Raw genomic sequence first — 24,972 nt, 5'->3', positions numbered from 1 at the left:
GTCCTTGATTACTTCCTACTTAACAACTACTGATCAACAGTGAGGCATCTCAGCTACAGGTTCCAATCTGAGGAAATGTCATGAAATGAAAAATTAGAATTTGACTTATTAGTTTCACTTAAACGTTGAAAGAGTGCTACCACAGTGCGCATTTCCTACATGAAAGCAGGTAATAAATGAACCATTTTCCTGATAACGCTTCAGTATCTGGGATTATAGGAAGCATTTATCTCTTCTCACCAGCTTTCTTTTCTCTCCACTAACTCATGCTCCTGTAATTCTCTCTATGACTAGTACAGCTCTGGTTGCATAGGATTAAATGCCATCTGTAGTGTTGACATCATAAGTGTTGTCTTTCACAAGCTGTTATTGATAAACCATAAAGAGACAGATGATCTCAATTTATTCCTTAATCTTAAAGGTAAGGAAATATGGACTCAGCAGGTAAAAATCACTGACCTCAAGCCAAGTAACAAATAGGTGACAGAGGAAGAATGGAACCCAAGGGTTCTCATCTTTAGACACTTTCTGGAATGTTCCTATCTGTTAATGGCATCAGTCCACAGGTATTCACTTCCTTCCTCACTACATTCTCTGATAATTAAGTGGAAATCTGATACTCTCAAAAGCTACACTGAGCTCAGTCATCCCCACGTTCAATTCTTTGTTTCTATGCCTATTCACAAATTTCCTCAAGCTTCAGTATCTGTTCAGTTCAGTTCAGTTCAGTCGCTCAGTCGTGTCCGACTCTTTGTGACCCCATGAATTGCAGCACGCCAGGCCTCCCTGTCCATCACCAACTCCTGGAGTTCACTCAGACTCATGTCCATCGAGTCAGTGATGCCATCCAGCCATCTCATCCTCTATTGTCCCCTTCTCCTCCTGCCCCCAATCCCTCCCAGCATCAGAGTCTTTTCCAATGAGTCAACTCTTCGCATGAGGTGGCCAAAGTACTGGAGTTTCAGCTTTAGCATCATTCCTTCCAAAGAAACCCCAGGGCTGATCTCCTTCAGTATCTGTAATATATTCTAAACCATGATTAGGTAGTGTTAGCTGGTTTCTGATGACTTGCCTTAATTCAGCCTCCTTGTTTCCAGTTTCCCATGAGCCAGTCTCCTCTTTATCAAATCCTGTGATGAAGATGTGTTGTGTTCCACCTGCAGATAAGCTCAGTTACAAGGTTCTCCTTTGTAGTGAACATAAAGTGTTCTTTGTGATGTGGCTTGGTTGTCCAAGTCCAGAGCCTCTCTGCACAGTGAAGCTGGGGTAAAGACCTATATTTGAGGTGCTTTCACTTCTTTGCTGCCAGAACTCAATTTTCTTTTGTTAACTGTCTATTTATGGTTGTAGTGTCTACCTATATTCCTGATAAATTCCGAAGTCACAATTGTATTGGGCACTTACTCTGTCCCGCGATATATAGGTAAAATAAACAAACACAATGGTGAGGACATGATGTCTTTTCCTTCACTAATCTTCTACTGAAAAGGGCAAATATTAAGCAGATAACTATGCAAATAGTCATTGAATTTATTACAAATTATAAAGAGATACAGAGAATTGTGAGAAAGTAAACCAGGGAGACCTAAACTAGTCTAGAGAACATCTGAGAATTTTTTCTTCTTCATCGAGCCCTTATTCCAGTTTCATTCAATTAAGAGATTAAGAGAGATGTCTTGCCTCATTTCCCTCTAAATAATACCCTTGTCTAATCACTGATGTGATTTTTCTGTATCTGTGTCCTCATGATGCTCCTAGAACATGACAGGAGATTTCACAGTGTGATGTTCTGAACAGCAGGGAGTAGAGTGTGGCTGTCAGGGTAACCATTCACATACTGTACCCCCCTTATATCTGACATTTTAGAATTTGTGTGTGTGTGTTTAATGTTGAATGTAGCATTGCAAAACTATCGTGTTACTATAAAATAAATCATACTAATTACATTTAAACTACTGTGTCATGAAGAGACAAAGGAAGTTCCAATGGCATGGGCTGCACTGAACAGGAAGGAGTGCAGGAGTTCAAGGGGGAGCTGCCTGGTACGTCACAGAGGCAGCTTCACATGGAATGTGCAAGCATAGTGGGCAGCTCACATCTTCTTCCTTAGCGGGTCATGGTTTCACAAGTCGTTATTGAACCTGGCACGTGAAAGCACTCTGTGAAGGCAGGTTGTGTGTGGATATGGAACAGATATGGGGTAGAGATGTGTATTGATCAGAAAGGACCAAGTGATAACTTTGGAATCCCAATACAGAAGGTTATTTATCAGTCCCTCTTCATGCCTTATATGCTCTGTCCCTCTCTGTGGCCCAGGCTCCAGAGTGACCTTCTGATATAAGCGGCTTCTGGATCTCTAGGGGAAGATAACAAATAAGTCTCAGGGCATCATGCCAGTTCCCTTATTCTTCAGGATGGATGGGAAACAAAGTCCTTTCGGAACTATGGACATGTCACATGGCTAGTCATGTGACTGCCTATAAGGACATGGGGAAAATTGGGACAGCAAAGATAATAATTGAAGAACACAGGTGTCTCTGGCCCAGAATAATAGTTTTTGTTTTTTTTTTTCATTTTCTTTGGTTTTATAATTTCTTTGTAAAGATCCTTTGTCAGAAGGGTCTGTGTCAGAATTTGTAGCTGTTTATGGGTGATTTTGAGTGTTGGGGATCCTCCAGAAAGTGTAAAAATTTTATTGGCTCATCGACTGCCAGTTTCTAAAGCTATAAAGTGGAGAAGAAAATGCTTATGGTAAAGTATTTATAGCAACATCTTGGGTGCTGAAAACTTCATTTCCAGAGGTTTTTTCCCTCCCCCCATGCCTTCTGTGACAGCAAGCTTAACTGTCACCACTTCTTAGCTAATTCCACAGTGTTTTGCATTTTATAGCTGAACATATGTATAAGTCCTGCTGAAGGGCCAACATGTTGTACCAACTAAGAGGGTGATAAATTATTTACGTTGCTTCTAATATCAGTATGCCAGCATTTGGGCAATCCCTTGACATGCATATGTAATAGTTTGTTGGGTGATTAACTCCAAACATGTAAAACTGTTTTCCTAAAATGGAATAATGCCATTAGAGGATCTATAACTTCAAAATAAAGTGGCAGAGTAACTGTGGTTTGATACACAAGGTTTAGCTGATTCTATATTATACAAACACGGTCTCATGTTATGTCTCTGTAGACAGGAAAATAAGATTAGAGTAGGAATGACCGATGCTCTTTTTACCCAAAACAGTTTAATTCTAAGTAACATCTTATCATTTGGAATGCAACCTCTAATTTCTTGTCATTAAATAGTATGTATTGTCCATTTATGTAGAAATTAGGATTCAAACTAAGTTTTCTTTCAGTTGTCAAGCCTACTGTTTATTTGACATAGGTTAAAAAAACAAAAAAAAACAAAACGAACTCCCAAAGGTATATATTTTTACATTTTAAAAAGATGATATTTTCATAATTTTTTAAAATAAATGTTTCAGCACATGCTGTACAATCAAACAGCACATAAGAGTTAAATATAAAATGTCTTTTTAGAGTCTTTATGAAACCAAAGTTTGTGAACCATTTTTTCTTATTCTAATAATACTATCTCAGGAAGAATAATAATAAATAATTAAGGTAACTGTGCCCATCCTTATTTTACTCATGATTTTCATTGGTCATGCTTCTAATGTCTACCTAGTAAACATATTAACTGTGGTGTGGAACATGCACACACACACACACACACACACACATTCATGTCATAACAACAGCCAAGTATTCATTTGAAGATATTTTATCAAATGATGGATTTTATCAAATCCATTTTCGCTCTTGCAGAGATATGTTTATCCTTTAATATCTTATGAAATATTTAATGGATTTCAAATATTTTATATTGATTTTACTCTACTGTAAGTATTCATATCTCATTTGAAATGTTTGCATTATTATTCATGGAGATATCAGTCTAAGAATTTGGTATATGTGAGGTCTGTCTGACTTTGTGTCAGAGCAATGAAAAGAAGAGAGGTGAAAAGCAAAGGAGAAAAGGAAAGATATAAGCATCTGAATGCAGAGTTCCAAATAGCAAGAAGAGATAAGAAAGCCTTCTTCAGCGATCAATGCAAAGAAATAGAGGAAAACAACAGAATGGGAAAGACTAGGGATCTCTTCAAGAAAATTAGAGATACCAAGGGAACATTTCATGCAAAGATGGGCTCGAAAAAGGACAGAAATGGTCTGGACCTAACAGAAGCAGAAGATATTAAGAAGAGGTGGCAAGAATACACGGAAGAACTGTACAAAAAAGATCTTCATGACCCAGATGATCATGATGATGTGATCACTAATCTAGACCCAGACATCTTGGAAAGTGAAGACAAGTGGGCCTTAGAAAGCATCACTACGAACAAAGCTAGTGGAGGTGATGGAATTCCAGTTGAGCTGTTTCAAATCCTAAAAGATGATGCTGTGAAAGTGCTGCACTCAATATGCCAGCAAATTTGTAAAACTCAGCAGTGGCCGCAGGACTGGAAAAGGTCAGTTTTCATTCCAATCCCAAAGAAAGGCAATGCCAAAGAATGCTCAAACTACCACACAACTGCACTCATCTCACATGCAAGTAAAGTAATGCTCAAACTTCTCCAAGCCAGGCTTCAGCAATACGTGAACCGTGAACTTCCAGATGTTCAAGCTGGTTTTCAAAAAGGCAGAGGAACCAGAGATCAAATTGCCAACATCCACTGGATCATCGAAAAAGCAAGAGAGTTCCAGAAAAACATCTCTTTCTGCTTTATTGACTATGCCAAAGCCTTTGACTGTGTGGATCACAATAAACTGTGGAAAATTCTGAAAGAGATGGGAATACCAGACCACCTGACCTGCCTCTTGAGAAACCTATATGCAGGTCAGGAAGCAACAGTTAGAACTGGACATGGAACAACAGACTGGTTCCAAATAGGAAAAGGAGTACACCAAGGCTGTATATTGTCACCCTGCTTGTTTAACTTCTATGCAGAGTACATCATGAGAAATGCTGGATTGGAAGAAGCACAAGCTGGAATCAAGATTGCTGGGAGAAATATCAATCACCTCAGATATGCAGATGACACCACCCTTATGGCAGAAAGTGAAGAAGAACTCAAAAGCCTCTTGATGAAAGTGAAAGAGGAGAGTGAAAAGTTGGCTTAAAGCTCAACATTCAGAAAACGAAGATCATGGCATCTGGTCCCATTACTTCATGGGAAATAGATGGGGAAACAGTGGAAACAGTGGCTGACTTTATTTTGGGGGGCTCCAAAATCACTTCAGATGGTGACTGCAGCCATGAAATTAAAAGACGCTTACTCCTTGGAAGAAAAGTTATGACCAACCTAGATAGTATATTCAAAAGCAGAGACATTACTTTGCTGACTAAGGTCTGTCTAGCCAAGGCTATGTTTTTTGCTGTGGTCATGTATGGATGTGAGAGTTGGACTGTGAAGAAGGCTGAGCACCGAAGAATTGATGCTTTTGAACTGTGGTGTTAGAGAAGACTAGAGAGTCCCTTGGGCTGCAAGGAGATCCAACCAGTCCATTCTGAAGGAGTTCAGCCCTGGGATTTCTTTGGAAGGAATGATGCTAAAGATGAAGCTCCAGTTCTTTGGCCACCTCATGCGAAGAGTTGACTCATTGGAAAAGACTTTGATTGGGAGCAGGAGGAGAAGGGGACGATCGAGGATGAGATGGCTGGATGACATCACGGACTTGATGGACGTGAGTCTGAGTGAACTCCGGGAGATGGTGATGAATAGGGAGGCCTGGCGTGCTGCAATTCATGGGGTCGCAAAGAGTCCGACACGACTGAGTGACTGAACTGAACTGAACTGAATGGCACTGCATACAAAAAATCTCTTTCTTTTTTTAATCTGTGCTCTAAGAGAGATTATCTCTTGTTAAAAGTCTGCCAAAATCATCTATGAAACTGTCTAGAATTTATTTATTTAGTGTGAGCGGGAATGTAGATTTTTTAGAAACTACCTCAGTTTTTTTCTACAGTAATATTAGTTTAGGCGTCAGCATCTTTGAGCAAGCCCCAGGAGTTGGTGACAGACAGGCAGGCCTGGTGTGCTGCAGACCATGAGGTTGCAAAGAGTCGGACACAACTGAGCGACTGAACTGAACTGAACTGAACTGAACTCTTCAATAATATAAAATATTAATTTACATATCTTGAAAAATAATTTCATCTTGGTTTTTAAGTTTATAAACATGGATTTTAAAAAATCATAAGCTTTTTTTTTCTTTACATTTGAGCATGTTAGCCTGCATGCATGCATGCTCAGTCGCTAAGTCATGTCCAGCTCTTCTGCAGCCCCATGGACAGTAGCCCACCAGGATCCTCTGTTTTTGAGGTTTCCCAGGCAAGAATACTGGAGTCGGTTTCCATTGCCTCCTCCAGGGGATCTTCCCGACCCAGTGATCGAACCTGCCTCTCCCGTATTGGCGGGTGAATTCTTTACCAATGAGCCACCTGGAAAGCCCTCTGTTAGTCTTTATTACTTCTAATTTTATTAAGTGTACATTCTAAACCTACCATTTTTAAAGTTACCTAATGATTCTGATTCTTTTTACCTAACAATTCCTTCTTCATGTTGCTCTCTTCACATTTTACTTTAAAACATCAGGAAGAATGAATTTGCTCCTTCAGCAGTTTACTTAGAAATCTCCTCAGCTAAATATCCAATTTCATCACTGACTATTTCTAACTTAACAAAATCCTAGAACACATACGCACAGTTCAGCAAGTTATTTGCCGCTTTGTCATGTCTTCTCCATTGTCTGATGACTTGGTCCTCATGTTCATGTGAGACCATCAGAATGGCCTTACCATCCACATCTCTACCAACACTCTGTTCATGATCACTTAGGTATCCCCTGAGAAGACGAAGATGGAGGGTTTCTCCCCAGCCCTCCTCTCTCTTTCTGAGCTCTCACTAGAATCACCACTGAGAGTCCATTCATGGCAATACGGTCTTCTTCTACCATGTACCTCACGGATCTTCCACCTTCTCCCCATTGTCTAGTTCCAAAGCCACTCCCACGTATCAGGTGTTTGTTATATTTGTTACAGCAGCACCACAGTTTTTGTTACCACAATCTTTATTGGGTTGGTATATCCAGAAAAACAAAACTAACAACACACACAGACACACAGACACACACACACACACGGAATTTTATCCCATGAAGGTAGAGATGAGAATTCCAAAATCTGTAGTTAACAAGCTGGAGACTCAGGGAGGCCAAGGATATAGGTCCACTCTGAGTCCAAAGTGTCCTGATGTCTCAGGTCAAAGTTAGTCGGGCAAAGAGAAAGAATTCTTTCTTAGTCAAATTCTTATTCTGATCAGGCCTTCAACTGATTGGACGAGGCCCACTCACTGTGGAAAAAGTCATCGGCTTTACTCAGTCTCCTGACTCAAGTTAATCCCATACAGAGTCCTCACTAGGGAATCTAACAGGATGGCACCTTGATCTGAAACTTTCAACCTTCAGAACATTGAGAAATAAATTCCTATCCTGATATATACTATTTTGACCTGGAGCCCAAAATGATTAATGCACAACCGTTGTTGTTCAGTCACTCAGTTGTATCTGATTATTTGTGACCCCATGACCTACAGGACAGCAGGCTTCCCAGTCCTTCACCATCTCCCCAAGCTTGCTCAAACTCATGTCCATTGAGTCAGTGATGCCATCTAGCCATCTCATCCTCTGTCATCCTCTTTTCCTCTTGCCTTCAATCTTTCCCAGCATCAGGGTCTTTTCCAATGAATCGGCTCTTCACATCAAGTGGCCACAGTATTGGAGCTTTGGCTTTAGCCTCAGTCCTTGCAATGAGTATGCAGGGTTTAGGATTTCCTTCAGGACTGACTGGTTTGATCTCCTTGTTGTCCATCTTCTCCAGCACCACAATTCAAAAGTATCCATTCTTCGGTGCTCAGCCTTCTTTATGGTTCAGCTCTCACATCCATACAGGACTACTGGAAAAACCATAGCTTTGACTCTGTGGACCTTTGTTGACAAAATGATATCTCTGCTTTTTAATATGCTGCCTAGGTTTTTCATAGCTTTTCTTCCAAGGAGAAAGTGTCTTTTAATTTTGTGGCTGCAGTCACAGTCTGCAGTGAATTGTGCCTTAAGTAGAGGTAATATGGTGAATTTTATGATATGGATATTTTATCACAATAAAAAATAAACAACCAAAAGAAGTGGGAGGAAAACAGGTGACACCACTCTTACAGCTGGAGACTCCAACACCCCTTAATCAGTTAATGGACACCACTAATTGATATGCATTGTATTATTCTAACCATACAAACTGTGGGAAAAGAAGAACTATAGAAACAGTAAAAAGATTGAAGGTTGTCAGGGGCTTGGGGGAGGTAGAGATGTATAAGAGGAACACAGAAGAATCTGAAGAATCTTAGAACAGTGAAATATTTGTAATGGTGCATACATTTCATTATACATTTGTCAGAACCCATAAAATATACAACACAAAGTGAATCGTAATGTAAACTATAGAATTTGGTGAATGATAACCTATCAATAGTGGCTTATTAATTATAACAAATGTATGACACTAAGGCAATATGTTACTAATAGAGCAGATGAAGAAACGTTTGGGAACTCAGTACTTTCTGCTTTTGCTGCAAACCCAAAACTGTCCTAAAAAATAAAGTCTATTAATAAAAGAAAACAAAACTCAAGAGGGAAAGGCAAAATTCATAGCACATACAACTAGAAAACTGGCATCCATCCTCATAAATTTTAACCTACTTTTTGTGAAATCCTGATGTTTCGTAAAAGTGTCTAAGAGACAAAGACCACAGAGTGGGGATTTTGAGCGTGAGGGTGCAATTGAGAGGAATATAAAGATATTAGAGAGTTGACCACATATCCCTTCACTTCTTATTGGTTTTTATTCTCGAATCCCATCTTCAATTTCATTTAATATTAGTTCCACTGCTGACATTTCTGCAAAAAGGTTATTTCTCAAGATAAGCTGGCCTCCTGTTCGGTAACAACTCAACTTGTAATGATCTATGACAGTGAGCGTTTATTTCCATCTCACAAGTCAGTCTGAGGAAGAGGGTATGGGCCATAACTTAGGTCTTTTGGTGGCTTCTATCTTGTTGTTTCGGTATTTCCAGGGAAGAGGAGCCAGTTATTGGTTCCTGGAAATGCTGTAGGTTGCCTCTGCCCACTTTCCATTAGCCTTCCCCAAAACTTTGTCCCAATTTAACTGCAAGAGTCTGAGAAACATGTACCTCTCGGGGACCCAGGGAGATGGGAAATGGTGGGTGACCCTCTGTCTAATCTTTATCACTCACCTGAGAGTCTGTACTTTAAAATTCTTACAAACTGTTGGGAGTTTGTATCAGTGTGTGATACGTCACTTCAGTTGTGACTGAATCCTTTGCAACCCTATGGACTGTAACCCACCAGGCTCCTCCGTCCATGGGGATTCCCCAGGCAAGAATACTGGAGTAGGTTGTCATTTCCTTCTCCCGGGGATCTTCCCGACCCAGTGATCAAACCCAGCTCTCCTGCATTGCAGGCAGATTACCATTCTTTACCCACTGAATCATCAGGGAAGCCTGTAATTTGTATCAGAAATAACATCAAAATATCAAAATTATCCTGGTGAACAAAATCCAGTTTAGTATCTTCATTCTGGGTGTAAAGTTCTCATGTTTCTGTAGAGTTAAGAGCAAAATTTTTCAACTTATGTGCCCAGGGAATCAGAAATCAAGCCGTGTAGAAATCTGTGAGGTGCCATTTGATTTGTCTGTGTTCTGTTTTTGTTGTAGTTGCTGTTGTTTTTTCAGACTCCCTGATGCAGTTCTATGAATAAACTATAACATGAGATTCCAGCAACTTCTGTTGGGGTGTTCTAAATATATCAGTTTGGCATAATATGAAGTGGTGAGAGACGGAACCATTGTTTAACTAAAACATCACTCTAATCATGGTTTGTACACATTGCAGGTAAAGTTGATAAGAAAACAACACTGGAGGAAAAATATGACCCATTTGAGTCAATTAACAACTTCTCTTTAAGAACCTGATCAGAAGTGACAATCTTCCAAACCATAAATAACACCAGGTTTTGTCTAATTAACACCACCTCTACACTATGCCACACTTGAAAGCGTCTTCCTAGAGTCTGAAGAAGTTTGAATTAAATGGCAAAATAGATCATACACACAAACCTCAGGATTTCAAGGGGAGCAAGTCGCACAAGGAAGATGACAGTGAGTCTAGTGAAATCCGTGCCCCCTGATGGACTGAAAAACTTGTCATAACCCAGTGTGCAAACCTCAGTCTCCAGGCTCAGGAAAGGAAACTTTTTGTTTTGGGTTACCAAGAGTGGGTCTACTTGTTGGTGAATATTTAAGTTATTTGTCATATTTATTCAGGTATAGTTGCTATACAATAAACTGCACATGTTTAACATGTCCAGTTTCGTAAGTTTTGAGATATGTATGTACTCTTGATACCATTACCTCAATGAAGACAAGGACCCCATCTGTCTCTCCAAAAGCTTTCCTCAAAACGGTTTATAATCTCTGCCTCCAATCCTTCTCCCATCTCCTCCCCAGCCACTGACCTGTTCTCTGTCACTTAAAATTGGTTTACATTCTCTAGAATTTAAAGACAAATTTTTATTGGTGTATAGTTGATCTACAGTGTTGTGTGAGTTTCAGGTTTACTACAAGTTTTAAAAATGAAACCACCCAGGATGTACTCTTTATCTGTGATTCTTCTCTCACTAAACAACTCCATTGAGATTTATTGATGTCTGTAGTCATTATTCATTTGTTTTATTGTTTGAATTTGACTTCATTCCATGCATATACCAGCCTGTGCATCCATGCTCTTGTTGGAAGCCTAAGTTCCCTCTAATTTTTGGCAACTACAAAAGAAGCTGATATGACTGTAAATGTAGAAGTTATTTCATGGACACATAATTTAAATTCCCCTGGATCATTATTGAAGCATGTAATAGCTGGATGATGCAGTTTTAATATAGTGTAAAACTATTTTTCAATGTTACTGTTGTTCAATCACTAAGTCTTGCCCAACTCTTTGTGACTCTCATGGACTGCCGCACGCCAAACCTTCCTGTCCTACACCATTGGCAGGAGTTTGCTCAAACTCACGTCCATTGAGTTGATGATGCCGTTCAGTAATCTCACCCTCTGTCACTCACTTCTCCTCCTGCCCTAATCTTTCCCAGCATCAGGGTCTTTTCCAATGAATTGGCTCCTCACAACAGGTGACCAAAGTATTAGAGCTTCAACTTTAGCATCAGTCCTTTCGATGAATATTCAGGACTCATTTCCTTCAGGATTGACTGGTTGGATCTCCTTGAAGTCCAAGGGACTCTCAAGAGCCTTCTCCAACACCACAGTTCAAAAGCATCAATTCTTCGACACTCGGCTTTCTTTATAGTCTAACTTTCACATCCATACATGACTACTGGAAAAATTATAGCTTTGACTAGATGGGCTTTTGTTGGCAAAGTATTGTCTCTGTTTTTTAATATGCTGTTTAGGTTTGTCATCATTTTTCTTTCAAGGAGAAAGTGTCTTTCAATTTCAGAGCTTCAGCCACCATCTGCAGTGATTTTGGAGCTCAAGAAAATAAAGTCTCTCACTGTTTCCATTGTTTCCCCTTCTATTTGCCATGAAGTGATGGGACCAGATGCCATGATTTTTGTTTTTTGAATATTGAGTTTTAAGCCAGCTTTTTCACTCTCCTCTTTCACTTTCATCAAGAGGCTCTTTAGTTCCTCTTCACTTTCTGCCATTAGGGTGGTGTCATCTGCACATCTGAGGTTATTGATGTTTCTCCTGGCAATCTTGATTCCAGCTTGTGCTTCATCCAGCCCAGCGCTTTGCAAGATGTACTCTGCATATAAGTTAAATAAGCAGGGTGACAACAGACAGCCCTGACATACTCCTTTCCCAAGTTTGAACCAGTCCTTTTTCCATGTCCAGTTCTCACTGTTGCTTCTTAACCCACATACAGGTTTCTCAGAAGGTAGATAAGTGGTCTGGTATTCCCATCTCTTGAAGAATTTTCCCACAGTTTGTTGTGATCCACACAGTCAATGAAGCAGAAGTAGACTTTTTCCTGGAATTCTCTTACTTTTTCTGTAATCCAACGGATGTTGGCAATTTAATCTCTGGTTCCTCTGCCTTTTCTAGATCCAGCTTGTACTTCTGGAAGTTCTTGGTTCACATACTGCTGAAGCCTAGCTTGAAGGATTTTTTTCTTTTTCTTTTTTTTTTTCAGCATGACCTTGCTCGCATGTGAAATGAGTGCAATGTGCAGTAGTCTGAGCATTCTTTGGCATTGCCTTTCTTTTGGATTGCAATGAAAACTGACCTTTTCCAGTCCTGTGGCCACTGCTGAGTTTTTCAAATTTACTGGCATGTTGAGTGCAGTACTTTTACAGTATCATCTTTTAGGATTTGAAATAGCTCAGCTGGAATTCCATCACCTCCACTAGCTTTGTTCATAATGGTGCTTCCTAAGGCCCACTTGACTTCACACTCCAAGATGTCTGGCTCTAGGTGAGTGATCATATCGGGGTGGTTACCTGTGTCATTAAAATCATATTTTGTATAGCTCTTCTGTGTATTCCTGCCATCTCTTCTTAATATCTTCTGAAAAATAATGAATAGTTTTCAAAGTGGTCATACCATGTTATATTTTCACTAGCATTGTATTCGACTTTCAGTTCCTGCTCAAGTGCAGACATTTTTATGATCAGCTTTTTAATTTTTTCCTTTTTTTTTTTTGTGTTAGTCATTCTAAGTTGGTTAATGATTCTGAATTTTTTCTTACTATGTATTTGCCATTGATATATCTTCGATGATATATCTTTTAAAATTGCTTGGCCATCTTTTATTGGGTGGCTTGTTTTCATTTTATTAATTTGCAAGATCACTTTGTATTTATTGAGTACAAGTCCCTTACTTTTGAAGTGTAGAATTATGCACTTTTAATGAAATATATTTTATGTATGTGTTACCATATGGATAGTGCTATTATGTGTACTCTATCATCACCAACTCCATGGACATGAGTTTAAGCAAACCCTGGGAGATTGTGGAGGACAGGGAAGTCTGGCATGCTGCAGTACATGGGGTCTCAAAGAGCTGGACATGAGTTAGCCACTGAGAAAATCAACAACATAGGACACCTTTATCTAACTCCAGATCATAAAACATGTGGCTTTTTTTTTTTCTGTAGAGTTTTTACAGTTTTATGGTCTATATTTAGGTTTGTGATGTGTTAAGAGTTAATTTTTGTGAAGCGGGGCATGGTATGGATCAAATAATACTTTTCGTATATATATTCAATTGTGCTAGCAATGTTTATGGCAAAAACTATCCTTTATCTACTCAATTGCTTTTAAACTTTGTCAAAAACTAGTTGTCCATATATGTGTGGGTCAGTCTCTGGATTCAGTGTTATATTTTGCTTACTTATTGTCATTAAACTGATACTTCACTGTTAGGGTTACTGAGATTTTAAAATAAGTATTGAAATCAAATAGAATTATGACTCGAAATTTCTTTTTTCAAGATAGTTCGTGTTTGGAGTCCTTTGGTATTTCATAATAATTTTGTTAAGTTTTACAAAATTTTTAATTTTTCTACTTATACAAAAACTTAGATTAGGATTGAATTAATGTATAGATCAATTAAGGGAGAATTGACATATTAAGTCAACTGACTTAAGACCCTCCCCCAAACCACCACCTTTAAAGATTAGGATTTCAGTATATGAATTTTGAGTGACACAAATATTGAGACCATGCCATGCTATTACTTAGGGTTGGTTTCTCTTCTTGATGATGTGACCCGTTTATCATATATGTCCATGCCAAAATTTTTTGCTTTGAAAAATATTTTTGTTTGTAACTATTCTAATATAGTTACTCCAGCTTTGAATAAACTCATATTTTCAAAGTATACTTTTAAGTTCTTATACTTTTAAGATAATTGTTTTTTCACAAAGTTAAAAGGAAATATATAGCTGGGTCTTGAACTTTTTATCCAACTGACAGTCTCGGACTTTCAAATATAGTATTCAGACAACTTAAATTTAATGAGATTGCTGATATGGTTTAATTTATTTTTAATTTATTTTTTCTTTTTATTTTTTTTTAATTTTATTTTTTTTAATTTTAAAATCTTTACTTCTTACATGTGTTCCCAAACATGAACCCCCCTCCCTCCTCCCTCCCCATAACATCTCTGTGGGTCATCCCCATGCACCATTTTATTTGATCTGTATTTATTCCTTTTTTTCTTGTTCCACTTTCTTCCTTGTCTACCTTCTTTGAGATCATTCAGGTGGTTTTTAAATTTTTAAAAATATTTTACCACCTTTGTTAGCTTCAGTTCAGTTCAGTTCAGTCACGCAGTTGTGTCTGACTCTTTGCAATCCCATGAATCACAGCATGCCAGGCCTCCCTGTTCATCACCATCTCCCAGAGTTCGCTCAAACTCACATCCATCGAGTCAGTGATGCCATCCAGCCATCTCATCCTCGGTCGTCCCCTTCTCCTCCTGCCCCCAATCCCTCCCAGCATCAAAGTCTTTTCCAATGAGTCAGCTCTTCTCATGAGGTGGCCAAAGTACTGGAGCTTCAGCTTTAGCATCATTCCTTCCAAAGAAATCCCAGGGTTGATCTCCTTTAGAATGGACTGGTTGGATTTCCTTGCAGTCCAAGGGACTCTCAAGAGTCTTCTCTAACACCACAGTTCAAAAGCATCAATTCTTCAGTGCTCAGCTTTCTTCACAGTCCAACTCTCACATCCATACATGACCACAGCAAAAACCACAGCCTTGACTAGACGGACCTTAGTCGGCAAAGTAATGTCTCTGCTTTTCAATATGCTATCTAGATTGGTCATAACTTTTCTTCCAAGGACTAAGCATCTTTTAATTTCACGGCTGCAGTAACCATCTGCAGTGATTTTGGAACCCCCCAAAATAAAGTCTGACACTGTTTCCACTGTTTCCCCATCTATTTCCCATGAAGTGATGGGACCAGATGCCATGATCTTCATTTTCTGAATGTTGAGCTTTAAGCCAACTTTTTCACTCTCCTCTTTCACTTTCATCAAGAGGCTTTTTAGTGCCTGTTCACTTTCTGCTATAAGGGTGGTGTCATCTGCATATCTGAGGTTATTGATATTTCTCCTGGCAATCTTGATTCCAGCTTGTGCTTCTTCCAGCCCAGGGTTTCTCATGATGTACTCTGCATAGAAGTTAAATAACCAGGGTGACAATATACAGCTTTGTCGTACTCCTTTTCCTATTTGGAACCAGTCTGTTGTTCCGTGTCCAGTTCTAACTGTTGCTTCCTGACCTGCATACAGGTTTCTCAAGAGACAGGTTAGGTGGTCTGGTATTCCCATCTCTTTCAGAATTTTCCACACTTTATTGTGATCCACACTTTATTGTGATCCACATAGTCAAAGGCTTTGGCATAGTCAAGAAAGCAGAAATAGATGTTTTTCTGGAACTCTCTTGCTTTTTCGATGATCCAGCAGCTGTTGGCAATTTCCTCTGCCTTTTCTAAAACCAGCTTGAACATTTGGAAGTTCACAGTTCACATATTGCTGAAGCCTGGCTTGGAGAATTTTGAGCATTACTTTACTAGCATGTGAGATGAGTGCAATTGTGCAGTAGTTTGAGCATTCTTTGGCATTGCCTTTCTTTGGGATTGGAATGAAAACACACCTCTTCCAGTCCTGTGGCCACTGCTGAGTTTTCCAAATTTGCTGGCATATTGAGTGTAGCACTTTCACAGCATCATCTTTCAGGATTTGAAATAGCTCAACTGGAATTCCATCATCTCCACTAGCTTTGTTCGTAGTGATGCTTTCTAAGGCCCACTTGACTTTACATTCCAGAATGTCTGGCTCTAGGTGAGTGATCATACCATCATGATTATCTTGGTCATGAAGATCTCTTTTGTACAATTCTTCTGTGTATTCTTGCCACCTCTTCTTAATATCTTCTGCTTCTGTTAGGTCCATACCTTTTCTGTCCTTTATCGAGCCCATCTTTGCATGAAATGTTCCCTTGGTATCTCTAATTTTCTTGAAGAGATCTCTAGTCTTCCCCATTCTGTTGTTTTCCTCTATTCCTTTGCATTGATCGCTGAAGAAGGCTTTCTTATCTCTTCTTGCTATTATTTGGAACTCTGCATTCAGATGCTTATATCTTTCCTTTTCTCCTTTTTGTTAGCTTATTGGCATAAACTCTCATTTTATATTGTTGTGGGTTTTGAGGGTTTAAAGAATACATCTCTAGAATACCACAGGTTAATTTCAACTTATATTATGCCATGCTAGTTAGAATAAGGACTTCATGACAATATAATTCCATTTCTCTACTTCTGATATATTTGTTCTTATTGCCATATAATTTTTGTTTGCGATTATTATAAACTCTACACTTCATTGCCATTTTTTCCTTAAGACAGTTAATTATTTTTTAAAGATGTTTAAATAGCACCACAAAATATTACATATTTAATCACAGAATCATCCTTTCAGGCTGTTTATTTCTGTGTATAGATCCATATTTCCATTTGGTATCATTTTTCTGCTGTTTGTATAGTATTCTTCAATGTGTCCATTAGCAGAGTTCTACTCCAGGTGAACTCTTTCACCTTTTCTAAGTATAAAAGAAAAAGTGAAAGTGTTAGTCAGTCTATCCTGTCTGACTTCTTGTAATCTCATGGACTATATCTCATCAGGCTCCTTTGTCCCTGGGATTCTATAGGCAAGAATATCAGAAAGGGTTGCCATACCCTTCTCCAGGGAATCTTCCTGACCCAGGGGTCCAACCCAGTTCTCTTGCATTGCAGGCAAATTCTTTACGATAGTGCCACCAGGGAATCCCTTCTTTATCCAATAAGTCTTTATTTTACCTTCATTTGAAAGTACTGTGGTTTTTTTCTTTTTTTTTCTGGAATAGAGTTTGAGACTGATGGATGATGTGAATTTTAAATTATGTGTTGTCAAATGCCTTTGTTTTCCTATAAATATTCTTGTGCTTTGCTGTGGTGTGATGCTATGTTGCTGGAAAACAGTTTAATCTTTCTGAGGCTCGCTTTTGAGATTTATTGGGTAGTGATTAGTTTAGAAATCATTATATTTTATTGCTGAGGCCAAACCCTTGGGGTCCTTCTCTCAGTGTAGAACCTTGAGGTTTTCCAGGTTGACTGGTGGGAAGAATCCCTGCTCCTGCCACCATCTCTGTGCCAGGTAGTGCTCCCTATAGTCCTCTTGGGGGGCTCTTTCCTACACCCCCGGCATGTTCCTCAGGAGCCAGACAAGCACTCAGCTGACTCGTACTCAAGGGGACCCCTGGCCTGTGTCTGAAGTTCTCTTTGCATACATTTCCTCCTTTACTGGCCCTGGGTCCTGAGACTCAGGCTGCTTCTATTTCAGCTTGGAGTCAGTCTGGCACCACTGGGATATCTTCTCTCTGCTCTGTGGACTGCAGACTGAAGACAGGAAACCAGAGCAAGCCTAGAGCTCAAATAGCTCATTTCTTGTCCTCTCTCGGATTATGGTCCTTTGTTGCCTGCGTAACAGTGTTATAAAAACTGTCATTTCATATACTTTGTCTGAATTTTTCATTCTTATAGGTGGGAGGTTATAAAAATGTCTCAAGGCTGAATAAAATTAACTAAACTCATAACTATTAATAGGAAGATAATGTTAATTCATGTTAAAAGCTTCTTTTGACAGTAGAAAGATGCCCTCAAATCTCTCCTTATATTTAAGCAATATTGCAAAATTCAGAAGGCTATTTGTTGATCACAGATTCAGAAGAAACACTAGCTTGAAAACCACTTACTGAGGACAGACTGAAGCACCTACTTTCTATGGAGAGTATCCCCCACCCATCAACAGGCCTAGGGGTCAAGCCCAGCACCTGTGCTTGCCTCTGGGCAGTGTTTGAATGGACACTGATCACATTCCTTTATGAGACTCTCCTTTATGCCTCTTGGGCTAATAATGACCCCTGATAAACACTTGTGATAAAGTTGTTTCCTGTTTTGCTGTTTGTGTAAACTATGACAAAGGTCCATATAAGTCACAGCTATGGCTCTGACTGTAAAAAATCTGCCTACAATGCTAGAGACTCAGGTTCGATCCCTGAGTCAGGAAGATCCCCTGGAGAAGGGCATGGCAACCCACTCCAGGATTCTTGCCTGGAGGATTCCAGGGACAAAGGAGCCTGGTGGGCTACAGTCCATGGGGTTGCAAGAGTCGGACATGACTGAGTGACTAACACTTTCACTTTCCAGTAGTCATGTATGGATGTGAGGGTTGGACCATAAAGAGGGCTGAGCACCAAAGAATTTATGCTTTCGAACTGTGGTATTGGAGAAGACTCTTGAGAGCCCCTTGGACTGCAAGGAGATCCAACCAGTCCATCCTAAAGGAAATCAGTCCTGGGTGTTCACTGGAAGGACTGATGCTGAAGCTCCAACACTTTGGCCACCTGATTCAAAGGGCTGACTCACTGGAAAAGATCCTGATGCTGGGAAAGATTGAAGGTAAAAGGATAAGGGGGCAGCAGAGGATGAGATGGTTAGATAGCACCATCAATTTAATGGACATGAATTTGAGCAAACTCTAGGAGATAGTGGAGGACAGAGGAGCCTGGCGTGCTGCAGACAGAGGAGCCTGGCGTGCTGCAGACAGAGGAGCCTGGCGTGCTGCAGACAGAGGAGCCTGGCGTGCTGCAGACAGAGGAGCCTGGCGTGCTGCAGTCCTCCAACAGGACTTAATGACTGAACAGCAACAACTTTTTTCCCAGTTGCCTTCAGGTCCTATTAGCCTTATTCTCCTTAAATAATTTGCATGTTCTTTAATCTTCTATGTCAATCTCATTTTAACATATAGGAACAACTTCATTTACCTAACTTTCATATTGTTGTTAGACTTCTCAATGAAGACTGAAGTGCTTTGGCAACAGTTTTTAGGTTTGCTCATATGTCTGTGATATCCATACAAAATTAATTTACTACTTAGCAGTTTAAATCACACATATTCTATTTCTCCCTTCTGTCTCCCTTGTACATATGCTCACTGCTGTATACACAGCAACACAATAGTACCTGAAAACTGTGAGATAAAGATATAAATGCCTTCCCTTCTTTCACATACTAATCTGAAGGCTTGCATTTCGAAATCTCACCTATCTCCAAAATCGTGGTCCTTTATTCTTTTAAGCTGACAGCATCCTTTATAATTTTAGAATGTCATTTTCTTTCAGATTCATTACTAATTGTCTTCAGAATAGTTCACACCAACAGTGTATAAGTATGTTATCTGTTTAATACATTTTCTCTCTTCCACACGATTTATATTAAAATGCTCTTTCTTTTCCTGAAACTCTTTTAACTGGTAGTTTGTATAAAACATTTTCTATGATATTTCTTGATCCTCGTTATTTCCTGCTGCCTCTAAAAATAATTTAAATCTTCTTATCAGTTCCGTTTCACTGTATGTTTATAAGCCTCTCTTGAACAATGTGTGATTTGGTTTCTTTATTTAGGATCTTGTTTTTTTGTGTGTTACCTTCTGTCTAGTTTGAATGTATTATCTCCTCAGAAGTTTACCTTTTCTTTTTACCAAACTCAGGAAAAAATATTGGAAGTTCCTTGATCCATTGCTTCTATTCCCTGTCTTCTAATATAAAACACAGCGGCACAATGAAAAGCACTCTGTTGACCGTGTGTGTGTGTGTGTGCGCGCGCGTGTGTGCGCGCAGGCGCACGCAGTCGCTCAGCCATGTCTCTTTGTGACCCCATGAACTGAAGCCTACCTCCCCCCAACCCCGCGGCTCCTCTGTTCATGGGATTTCCTGTCAACAATAGTGGAGCAGGTTGCCATTTCCTCCAAGGGATCTTCCCAACCCAGAGATAGAACCCGTGTCTCCTGCGTATCCTGCTCTACAGGCACATGTTTCACCACTGAGCCACCTGGGAAGCCCATGTCGACCATATCTGCCATCTATTCACTGGGTGGTCTTAAGATTTCCTGGCTTGCTCACTGAGTTGTGATGAAATAGCCCGTGACATTGAGAACGCTTAGGAGAGTCTGAGGGAACTGTCAGCAGCACTTACATGTCCAGCCCTGTGATACCCAAACCATTCCAAGCCCAAAGCATTGACTGATTTTTCTGTTACTGTCCCAAATTTTGATACTCTCTTCTCTTGCTGCCCTGTTATTCCATTTTCAGTAGCCCAGTTAAACCCTGTTCCAGGCCCTCTGGGTCCACCTCAGCCCTTCATCCATTCTTCCTCAGGAGCAGCACTCTGGCCTCATTCCTGCTTGTCACGGGTCCCGTTACAGACCTCATTTCTAAGCTCTCTGGTTAGGTGGGGTGACCAGCGAGGTGTAATTGAAATAATGAACAGAGAGGCCAGGAAAGTTCCTTGAGACAGCAAATCGAGATGTATTTAGCCTGTGTTCCATCCTTCCTCCAGTTTGCTATCTAGAAAATACATGTGACGGCTGCTTAAGGATGAATATTAGATAGTAAAAATGGCAGAACAAAGGTGATGGTCTGCATCACTCTATGGAATTCAAAGAACATTATGTCAGTCCTGAACTGTCCATTCTGTACCAAAAGACAAGTAAATATGTGTTTAGGCCACTGTGACCGGTATCTGATAATGATAGTCAGACAGGATCCTTAATCAAAAATGTTCCCGTGTGTGTGGCTTTCTCTGATGCTTGCTGATATTTCTGCTTCTTGTGTAAAAATGTGTGTTGAGTAATCTGCATTTTTGTTGCAACTCCTTCAAATATTTCTGACAAACTACTTCCTGCTCAGTAGGGTCTTGAAATGGTAGAATTGTAGTTGAAATTTAGGGCTGACCAGAAGCCAAAACTTCAGTTCAGTTCAGTCACTCAGTCGTGTCTGGCTCCCTTTGCAACCCCATAAATTGCAACATGCCAGGCCTCCCTGTCCATCACCAACTCCCAGAGTTCACCCAAACTCATGCCCATTGAGTCAGTGATGCCATCCAGCCATCTCATCCTCTGTCGTCCCCTTCTCCTCCTGCCCCCAATCCCTCCCAGCATCAGAGTCTTTTCCAGTGAGTCAACTCTTCGCATGAGGTGGCCAAAGTACTGGAGTTTCAGCTTTAGCATCAGTACTTCCAAAGAACACCCAGGACTGATTTCCTTTAGAATAGACTGGTTGGATGTCCTTGCAGTCCAAGGGACTCAAAAGTCTTCTCCAGCACCACAGTTCAAAAGCATCAATTCTTTGGTATTCAGCTTTCTTCACAGTCCAACTCTCACATCCATCCATGGCCACTGGAAAAACCATAGCCTGGACTAGATGGACCTTTGTTGGCAAAGTAACATCTCTACTTTTTAACATTCTGTCTAAGTTGGTCATAACTTTCCTTCCAAGGAGTAAGCATCTTTTAATTTCATGGCTGCAATCACCATCTGCAGTGATTTTGGTGCCCAAAAGAATAAAATCTGACACTGTTTCCACTCTTTCCCCATCTAATTCCCATGAAGTGATGGGACCGAATGCCATGATCTTAGTTTTCTGAATGCTGAGCTTTAAGCCAACTTTTTCACTCTCCTCTTTCACTTTCATCAAGAGGCTTTTGAGTTCCTCTTCACCTTCCGCCATAAGGGTGGTGTCATCTGCATATCTGTGGTTATTGATATTTCTCCAAGCAATCTTGATTCCAGCTTGTGCTTCTTCCAGCCCAACGTTTCTCATGATGTACTCTGCATAGAAGTTAAATAACCAGGGTGACAATATACAGCCTTGAAGTACTCCTTTTCCTATTTGGAACCAGTCTGTTGGTCCATGTCCAGTTCTAACTGTTGCTTCCTGACCTGCATACAGATTTCTCAAGAGGCAGGTCAGGTGGTCTGGTATTCCCATCTCTCTCAGAATTTTCCACACTTTATTGTGATCTGCACAGTCAAAGGCTTTAGCATAGTCAATAAAGCAGAAATAGATGTTTTTCTGGAACTCTCTTGCTTTTTCCATGATCCAGCAGATGTTGGCAATTTGATCTCTGGTTCCTCTGCCTTTTCTAAAACCCGCTTGAACATCTGCAGTTCACCGTTCACGTAGGTATGTGCCTCATTGTATCATAGTCTATTACAATTTGTTTCATGTGGTTTCACCATTTGGCTTGGAATAACATAGCCATCTCATCCTCACTTTCACCACCCCCTGCCCCTTAAATGCAATGTGCTATATTTATGAGTGAGTTCAGAGATGCTCAGATGAATGAGAGGTCCTCTCTTCTGTGCTGGTCTTATCACCCAGTCCCCACACTGGAGAACCCTCAGAGTCCAGTTTCCTTCAATTACTTGGTCTCAGTCCTGTGTCATAACCTGAAGAATGTATCGATGTATTACACCTATCAGTCATCTGGAATGACTTTTAAAATAGCAACCATGATGTACCTGATGAAATTATTATTTTTTCCTTATTCTAAAAATATGTCATTCTAATCCCTTCAGTTTGTTCTGAAACTTCTTAGTTTAGACTCTCATTTTCTAGCACCATCTGGTGTAACATTACATGTTGCAAATAAAACCCTCTCTTTTACTGTGTATCTAGTAATATGCACACAGCCATTCATACAACTACACATATTTTACCAGACTTTATTTGATAGCAGATTCCTAACCGCATCAACTAAAAAAGCACCTTCATCACTCATTCTTTTGCTTTTATTCTTTTGTCTTAACAGCACTTTACAACTTCTGTAGTAAACAGTCGTCTGTCTGTCCCTCCTGAGGTTTTAAGTTGTGGGAAAGCACTGAATTTGTCATGTTCAGAGCATATGGGATAGATAGCAACGGCCACATAGCAAGTGATTATTACAGGTATGCTCATGAACTAAATTAGCACAACATCTAGAAGACGAGAGTTAACGAGAATCTTTTAGTGAAGACACAGTAATCTCCATTTTACTGATAATGAAACTAAGGTGGATTAAAGCCCCTTGCCCTATCTCAAGCAGGAGATAAGCTAGAAGCAGAGCAGAACTCTGCCTGGAAAACCTATGTTCTTTGAATTGTGTTGGGAGCCGACCCTCCCCAAAGCCTCACTGTTATGTTCAAAGAGTTCTTTCCTTTCTCAGCTGTTTATCATGCTATTCACACTCCTTTAGTTGTGACATCCGGCATTAAGCAAGTCTTCTTTATCTTTTGCTTAGTCTTTCATCATTAACGCCCATTTTCACTCTCTTTCTCTCTGGATCCTAAAAGTTATTAAAGGTACCTCCTTGCAAGGGCTGGTGCCCCCACGTGCCCTGCTCTGTGTGCCACCTTTCTTCCCTCTCCAGTAAATTAAAGGAGGTCTTAAACCTTACTTTTCCTCAGCATGCTCTTTTTCCTTGCATGATCATAATGAAATTGTCTAAATTTTTGGTTTTACACTCCTTTTGTGGTTGTTCAGTTGCTCAGTCACGTCCAACTCTTTGCGACCCCATGGACTGCAGCAAGCCAGCTTCTCTGTCCCTCACCATCTCCCGGAGTTTGCCCAAGTTCATGTCCATTGCATCAGTGATGCCATCCAGCCATCTCATCCTCTGATGCCCTCTTCTCCTTCTGCCCTCAATCTTTCTGAGCCCTTTTTTCAGCTTTGGAAAATGACTTTTCCAATGAGTCAGCTATTCGCATCAGATGACCAAAATACTGGAGTTTCAGCTTCAGCATTAGTCCTTCCAATGAGTATTAGGGGTTGCTTTCCCTTTAGATTGACTGGTTTGATTTCCTTGTTGTCCAAGGGACCCTCAGGAGTCTTCTCTCCAGCACCACACTTCAAATGCATCAATTCTTCAGTCCTCCACCTTCTCTATGGTCAAGCTCTCACAACTGTATGTGACAGAAGACCATTGCCTTGACTCTACAGACTGTTGTCCGCAGAATAATGTCTCTGATTTTTAACACACTGTCTAGGTTTGTCATAGCTTTCTGTCAAGAAGCAAACGTCATCTGATTTCATGGCTGCAGTCACCATCTGCAGTGATTTTAGAGACAAGAAGAGGAAATCTTATTGCACTCCTTATTCTCTTGTGTCTACTCTACGGTCTTCATGATCTGATCCTGTAGTTGGTAACAGGTAGTTTGCTTTCTGGAATTAGTGGATTTATTTTACATCTTCAGAATGTGACCCATGGTCATTTTATTAAACCAAGGTATTTCACCCAATCAAAGTATTTATAATGAAATGAAAGTCTTTATTTTCCATTCCAAAGCCATTCCAACCACAGTTAGCAGTCTTGGGCTTTTTGGCAATTACTTTGAAATTTTATTGTTTTGTCTTGTGGATAGAGCTGTCTTTCCTCCAGTCATCTCTCTTGTATTTTTAATTTTCCTTAAACTCTGATGGCTTCCCTACATTTTCTAATAAATTATGTTTTCCATGTTTCCCATTTTAACAGTGCACTTAGCTGAAGGTCAAGAAGCAACAGTTAGAAGTGGATGTGGAACAACAGACTGGTTCCAAATCAGGAAAGGAGTATGTCAAAACTGTATATTGTCACCCTGCTTATTTAAATTATATGCAGAGTACATCATCTTAAATGTTAGGCTGGAGGAAGCACAAGCTGGAATCAAGATTGCCAAGAGAAATATCAATAACCTCAGATATGCAGATGACACCACCCTTATGGCAGAAAGCAAAGAACAACTAAAGAACCTCTAGATGAAAGTAAAAGAGGAAAGTGACAAAGTTGGCTTAAAGCTCAACATTCAGAAAACGAAGATCATGGCATCCAGTCCCATCCGTTCAAGGCAAATAGATGGGGAGACAATGGAAACAGTGACAGACTTTATTTTGGGGGGCTCCAGAATCACTGCAGATAGTGATTGCAGCCA

Source organism: Budorcas taxicolor, chromosome 24 (assembly GCF_023091745.1).
Source record: "Budorcas taxicolor isolate Tak-1 chromosome 24, Takin1.1, whole genome shotgun sequence".
NCBI classification, from domain to species: Eukaryota; Metazoa; Chordata; class Mammalia; order Artiodactyla; family Bovidae; genus Budorcas; species Budorcas taxicolor.
Note: the sequence above shows the minus strand (reverse complement) of the source record.